The sequence below is a fragment of the Schistocerca americana genome, chromosome X (genome assembly GCF_021461395.2).
Source record: "Schistocerca americana isolate TAMUIC-IGC-003095 chromosome X, iqSchAmer2.1, whole genome shotgun sequence".
In the NCBI taxonomy this organism is placed as follows: Eukaryota; Metazoa; Arthropoda; class Insecta; order Orthoptera; family Acrididae; genus Schistocerca; species Schistocerca americana.
In genome coordinates this window covers 287441336-287449282 of record NC_060130.1, presented here as the reverse complement: position 1 = coordinate 287449282, position 7947 = coordinate 287441336, and positions in this window count along the sequence as shown.

The window sequence follows — 7947 nt, the reverse complement described above, 5'->3', positions numbered from 1 at the left end:
GTGGATCCGTAATAAGCAGTTTCGACGGATAACTATCCTGCGGTTGTGAAAATCCAACTCGCACTCGTAGAATAACATCTTCTCGCAAACAACTTACATTCAAATGCGATTTTTGAATTAGATACCTGCTGTACAACCTTCGCTTTACAGAGTGCCCCAGAAGGAATGGTAAATACTCATATATATGACAGGAATGATCCGTCGAAGCAGAAAAGTGTTGTGAACATGAGCTCTAAGGTGCACACCTCAAGAGGTATGAGCACTTTTTCAGTACAAGGGACGTGTTTCATAGTAGTGAAGGTGAAGAAGTGCTCATAGCTTTTCAGGCATGCACATTAGAGCCCATGTTTACTGGACTGCCTTGCATAGAATGATCGTTTCTGTCTTATCCCTGAATACTGATCATTCATCCTGGGACACCTTGTATACAGAATGTAGACTTCTGTACTGTAGTGTACTCGGCACTTCCGCTGAAATGTTAATCAGTAGAATATTCAAATATAAAGTATACATCACACGTATCTGACATTTGTTGGATGTCGCTTTCATGTTGTGGCAAATTCACTGACCAGCATTGTTGAAATGATTAGTTGATAGTTGAAAGATGTGTATCGTTTTATAGTTGTCTGTCAGGAGTCACATGTGGGATTACTTCAAAACATCGATGTGATATCTTTTTAGCACGTTGCTTTTCGTGTCATAAGTCTACAGTCCTTACAAGGCGTATTTATAGTACTTCTAGCTGACAAACCGTCCGCAGCTCGTGGTCGTGCGGTGGCGTTCTCGCTTCACGCGCCAGAGTTCCCGGGTTCGATTCCCGGCTGGGTCAGGGATTTTCTCTGCCTCGTGATGACTGGGTGTTGTGTGATGTCCTTCGTTAGTTAGGTTTAAGTAGTTCTTAGTTCTAGGGGACTGATGACCATAGATGTTAAGTCCCATAGTGCTCAGAGCCATTTTTAAAAATTTGCTGACAAACCAGGCAGTGCTCGGGCATTCACTTTGCTAATTTTCTATTGGAAAAGAAGGAATTGTGTTTGTGGTAAAGTATCGAAAAAATTTCATTTCCATGTATTCGTGACAATACCTCTGAAATTATGAAACAGTTGTACATACATAATATTATAAGTATGAGCACAGTATTCAGTTTAAGAAACATGATCTCGAACAGTTCCGGCACGCTGGACGTAGCTGCTTTGTGTGTCTACAACGTGATATTGTAAACGTCTTTATGGCAATGCCTCCTCATAGTTCATTATACGACTATCCTATTCTCCTACAGCAGTTTGCGCTTCGCACTTGAAATCTGTCATAAGCGCCACCAGATGTCAGGTAATTCCATAAGTTGACTCGACTGTAGGACTGTCTTAAAAAAATAGCTCTGAGCACTATGGGACTTCACTTCTGAGGTCATCAGTCCCCTAGAACTTAGAACTACTTAAACCTAACTAACCTAAGGACATCACACACATCCATGCCTGAGGCACGATTCGAACCTGCGACCGTAGAGGTCGCGCGGTTCCAGACTGTAGCGCCTAGAACCGCTCGGCCACCCCGGCCGGCGGAGTGTCTTAGTAGTAAAAAATAAATGTATTAAAACTTCATGCATGATGAGGAAATTTTTCATGTATCTCAGTGCTTATGACGCCATATCTCCTCTGTGTGTCATAGAATGATATAATTTTGTAGGTTCGTTCAGCGGCATTTGTAGATACTATCTAAAAAATGTGTTGTGAATTAGTAGAAAAAGGTAATAAATTTAAATATCAAGCACAATGTGACATTTTTTCACTTGTCTCATTGTTTATGACGTCTTATCTCTCTCTCTCTCTCTCTGTCTCTCTCTCTCTCTCTCTCACACACACACACACACACACACACACACACACACACACACACACACACACACACACACAAAACACACACGCACACATATCATCCATCTTAACAACATTATGCGCGTCTGGTAGGCTTGATCCAAGGAGAAAGAAAACTCTAGTGAAATAAAGATTAAAAATCAAAGTGGACATCACAACAGAAACTTTAGCGGCATGGAAGTATCCGATGATTGAGCTTGAAATTAAGTGTTTACACGGTGGTATACAGACCTTCGTAGAAAGCGTATCACTCTACAGCGACACAATTCGGAAGTGAAGATGTTATACAATGATATGATGAACGTACAGGTCTGTACTGAATTGATGCAAGCAACAGATATTGCATCCTGACTGATATCAGATTTCACTATCGTTTCCCTATAACATAAGAGAACAATCGTACAAGACGTCCAATTTAATCCCACCGAAACAAACCCTACAGGAGGATTCCACGATTTATCTAAACTGAACAAGGTTATTAAGACAATGGATTCGTTTATGGCAGAGGCGGTCTCATATCCCCTTCGGTAATCTGCCTATGAACCAGACCTCCTAAGGTTTCCTTAAATCATATGCAGCCGTATTCCAGAATAGTTGTTTAAATAAATCACACCCGATTCACTCCACCACTGATACAGTTCCTCATCTGGAATGATTTCTATATCGATGAGACGTCCAATTTTGACTATCGTTCTCTTAAGTGTACGATACTTTTCGACGTAACGAACGTATCGTCAGAGTTCGTCACATGTGCCGCAATTTATTAGACCAGGTGATGATTTCCCATTCTTCGAACATCGAATTGTGTATTCATTCTGTCATAGTGATACTCGTGGCTCGTGGGGACTAAGGTTTTAATAGAGACCCGAGACGGCAGTTTCTCAAGTGACTATTGACCTCCAGCATATATACGCCTGTCCGCCTCGAGCTATCCAATAGCGACTTGCGTCATCGAGATGACATTAATTACTGTAGCTGACCCGGCGGCGCAGATTTAAGTTGAATATAAAGACCCGCCTCAAGATCGTGGAGTCTCAGTCTTGTCCATCCTGTGCGGAGAACAGTCACCCAGACTTCCAATGCAAGATTTGAAAATATCAGCATGGTTTATCACACGGAATTATTTCATTTGTCTACAAGAGGGCTATATCTTCATCAGCAGAACATCAGTGATCTCCGTAGGACTTCCCTTTCATGAGATGGGCCCCATAATGAAGAAAATTCGTGACTCAGTGTAGAGAGCAACATACCGCTATCTCAGATGGAAATAGAGGAAGCAGAAAAGTGGATATTCTGATGAACGACGAACCCCTTTAAAAGAATGAATAGAGGGTTATTTCCATCTCAGATCTCCCGAACGCTAATCCAGTGTCTTTAAGCAATGTGCAATCCCGCTTGGTATTTCTCCTAGAGTAATCCAGAAGTCACTAGATAACGACGTGCGTATATATAGATGGCCGTAATGTCACATACAGGAAGTACGAAATGGCAGTGTGAAATGGCATTGGCGGAACTGTCATTTGTACTCAAGATATTCATGTGAAAAAGTTTCCGACGTGCTAATGACCGCAGAACGGGAATCAGCAGACTCTGAACACGGAATGGAAGTTGGAGCTAGACGCATGGGACATTCCATTTCAGAAATCGTTAGAGAATTCAATATTCCGAGATCCATAGTGTCAACAATGTGTCGATAATATTAAATTTCCGACATTACCTCTCACACGGACAACGCAGTGGCCGAGGATCTTCTCTTAACGATCGAGACTAGCGGCATTGTCAGTGCTAATAGACAAGCAACAACGCGTGAAATAACCGCAGAAATCAATGAGGGACGTACGACGAACCTATCCGTTAGGATAGCGCGGTGAAATTTGGCATTAACGGGCTGTGTGGAAACTGTAGGAAGCGTTGTCAACTTTAAAATGTAGCATCGGAAGATATACACAATAAAAAGGAACATTTTTTGCGCATAACGTTATTTGGAATGTAGTGTCTGTTCGATGACACCATCATACTTATCGTTATTTCACTGAATCACTGCACGACACTTAAGGATAGAAACGAAGGTCTTACTGGGTAATGGGCCGGCCGGGGAGGCCGAGTGGTTCTGGGCGCTACAGTCTGGAACCACGCGACCGCCACGGTCGCAGGTTCGAATCCGGCCTCGGGAAAGGATGTGTGTGATGTCCTTAGGTTAGTTAGGTTTAAGTAGTTCTAAGTTCTAGGGGACTGATGACCTCAGACGTTAAGTCCCATGGTGCTCAGAGCCATTTGAACCTTTTACTGGGTAATGGATACGTTTAAAAACTACATTTTAAACTTATAAATTTGTGGTAAATTTCTATGGGACCAAACTGTTGAGGTCATCGGTCCCTAGGGTTACACACTACTTAATCTAACTTAAACTAACTTACGCTAAGGACAACACGTACACCCATGCCCGAGGGAGGACTCGAACCTCCGATGGGGAGAGCCGTGCGAACAGTGGCAAGGCGCTCCAGACCGAGGCATTACCTTATAATAAGGAACATATTTCTTCATACACTTCTTATTACAGCCATTTTTTCTCACTGTGATAGTAAAATTTCTGATTTTAAACGAGTTGTTCTGACGTAATTCAATAGAAAACATTGGCTACAGAAAGCCCAGCTGTTCTCTCCTTGGTGATCGTATGAATACTGAATAAAAGACTTCGTGTTCGACGGAATACGCATGGGTAACCAGTCTTAGTACCTCTTAAAATTTTCGGTAGGCATGTATGAAAGACAGGAACCTACAACCATAGTTTAAATCATAGATCGAATTCGGGAAACACCCAAATCACTGACTGATAAAGGGTTAGTTTCGAATATGCAAATTGCACGAACACAGATTACGACAATGGTTCAGCCTTTGTTACAGTAAATTGGAAAGAAGAAAATGTATTACTCTGAGACAAGTTTTAAATTTCATTTTAAATTTATAAACAATGCCGTGAGACGACTAATACACCTTTCTTAAAACAGGAAGTTTATATTATAACTAAACGCTATAGACACAAACAGAAAGGGAGGAAATGAACCAAGAATTTCACGAAGGAGTTAGAAGTAATTCGTGAAACATTTTTTCTGGAGATAATACGATTCCGTCGCAGAGCCCAAAGTGAAAAAGAAGAAAAGTCTGGCAGTGGGTGAGCGACATGCCTTTGCGTGCTCCAGCGGCTTTGTCCAGAGCACCACCGCAGAAAACAGACGAGTTTGCGTCAGGCTCCTGTGGTCACCAGAGTAATGAACGAACCAAGAGGGAGCTTTCATTTCACCACTTACAACCCGCCTGTTCTATATCTGGTTGTCTTCAGCATAGACATTAAAAGGCTTTACAGATGGATCTTTATGAACTGCTAACAGGGGAGAGCAAAACGCAAATGTAATTTTCCTGTATAACTCAATATCCACTTAAGAACTCTGCTTCTGTACCTTTTGTCGACATTTTAGAATTTTTTATGGTAAGAATCCTAAAAGTAAGTATATTTCTAATTGAAAATTAGATTTATCACAATACGCAAATTTTCTGCTGTGGAGGAGGTCACACTTTGTGCCTCTAACTGTAATAGCAGCGACCATCTCCTTATCAGACAGCGTCAGAAACACACTCAGATTGTTGACTGATGACGCTATTATTTACAAGTGTAGTCAAGGAAGGACGACTTGTACTTCAGTTCCATTTGATGTACCGAATGGTAGCTCTCTTCAAATGTGGATATATGTAAGACTAGCTGACCCAGCAAACTCCGTTCCGCCTTAAAGCAAATAAATAATCTGATTTTGGATGTTAAGTTCAATTTTTTTATTAAGAAATTCAAATAAAAAATTAAGTATTTTAATGATTCAATGCGCCACAATATTCGCAAACAACGTCCATCGGCCTAATGCAAACGCAAGGGTGCAAGCAGTAATCAGTACTGCAATCTTATCTAAACGCTGCTCCATTCAAATCATCACGTGATAAATCTCTTCTTGTGCGTCGAAAATTATCTACATCTTGATCTCTGTTGTTCGCTCGACGATTTCGCATTGCCAACCGAACCGCTTCAACGGGCTACCTCACTTTGCTCTTGGGATTGAGAAGCACGAAGTCGAGCCATACTAACTAGGCGCTCTTCGCGGGCAATTTGTTGTTCTTCTTCAGTCCTTTCATCCGTAATGTTTTGAGTCCTTCTAGCATTACGGCTTTGTCGAGAAATATTCGATCGTCTTGGTCGCAGTATTGTTAATGATGATTCAAAGGAAATACAAATTATTTCTTTAAATTTTTAATTAATGATATATACTGATACTTAACCATAGACGTTTAGCTGTCATTTGCGTTTTGTTATTCCATGTCAGATGCGTTTTTGTTATACCACGTTTTATAGCGGTCGAACGGGATAAAAAGTGTCCTATGTCCGTCTCCTGGTTCTAAGCTATCTCTCCACCAATTTTCTGCCAAATCGGTCTAGCCGTTCTTGAGTTATAAATAGTGTAACTAACAAGACTTTCTTTTATATGTATAAGATGACGCCCTTAAAAGAAGAGTGCTGGTAGGTTCAACTTGAGAACCCAAAATGTAGTCGGAGAAAAACTTGAACTGCCCATCAGTTACGCAATATTCATTCTCATTAAAGAGTGTACAATACTACCTACAAAAATAAACAACACTTGTAATTGTGAATGTAACCGAAGGATGAACACATTCTTGGCGCTCAGTACAGGATGATCCCAACAAAGACACACAGGATAACTGCATTGGGTTATACGTAACAATACAGACCTAGCAATGCAGAGCTATGGTGAAGTGGAGGTTACGGTGCAACCGCGTTAAGAAATACGTTCATGTCACGATAAGGAGTACAATATGTTCGTACCTCAGCTGCAAAGTCGGCAGGCCGAAAAGTAACCACACGTGATGTATTCGTATTTACGCGTTAATTTGTTTAATCTGTAGGAAACACAAAATTAGCAGTATGAGCCGTTTACGGTTTTTAATCAGATTTTTCTGCTCCCAAAAATCACAACATCTGATTTATTTACCACTTAATAACTCGTCCTACGCCAACGCTTATCTGTATTATGACAGGAAAGAAGTCTGTGATGGGGGCAATAAAGCTCTCATTTTCTGCCGCCCCATCCTAGATAGCACGGGTGGTGTTCCAGTAGCAATCACAGGTCAGATCAGTTTCCTCAAATTGTTCCTTTCATCTCTACCCACACCTTTCCAACCGGGACAAATTCTAGTGCAGGAGGAGGCCATTGTAGATGTAATATCTGATTCTGTTCTGCAAATCATTCGTGCATCATCAGTGACTTCTGTATTGGAGACTGATCCTGTTAGAAACAGATTAATTCATCAGGATATAATTATCACACATATATTACTCATAGTATTGGTATACTGGGCGTCATCAAGTCGGCCATATATCCTGAACTCGGAAATACTTCAAATCCCATACTGCCACAACCACGTGACCATTCGAGATGACTCATGGGAGTATTTGAATATAAAACGGACACTATCTTGTCTATATATCCGTATGACTCATGAATTGCAGAGAAAAATACTGAGTCATTGTAAAATACTGTGTTTGCTGTTAGTTCAGTATTTTGAAGCAGAAGCCGAAAAGTAATCGTCTACATGGAAAGCATAATATCCTCAAGTCTGTTCCATGAAGGAAGTGTGGTATCATAGATGGATATCATCGGCGTCTCGCAGATGGCAACGGGAATGCACATTTCCAACAGAAACCAATAGCAGCTGCGGAGGGACCCAGCAGATCCAATGATTTGCGTCCACTAAGCCACGCCCTTAGCGGCTCCGACTACGAGCGCCCTCTGCCGCTGCGATGTAGGATGGCCGGCGGCAACTACACGCCCCACTCTCAGTCGCAGTCTTCTGTCGTAGCTTGTGACAGTTCGCTCGTGCATTCTTCAGTCTTAGACAGCTTGCGACAGTTGACTCGTGCATTAGTAGCAGGAGCCTCATACAGCATGATGCTCTTTAGTTTGCTTCTTGTAATAACTGCATTTTATTGTTCTTTATTATTTTGCAAGGTTCC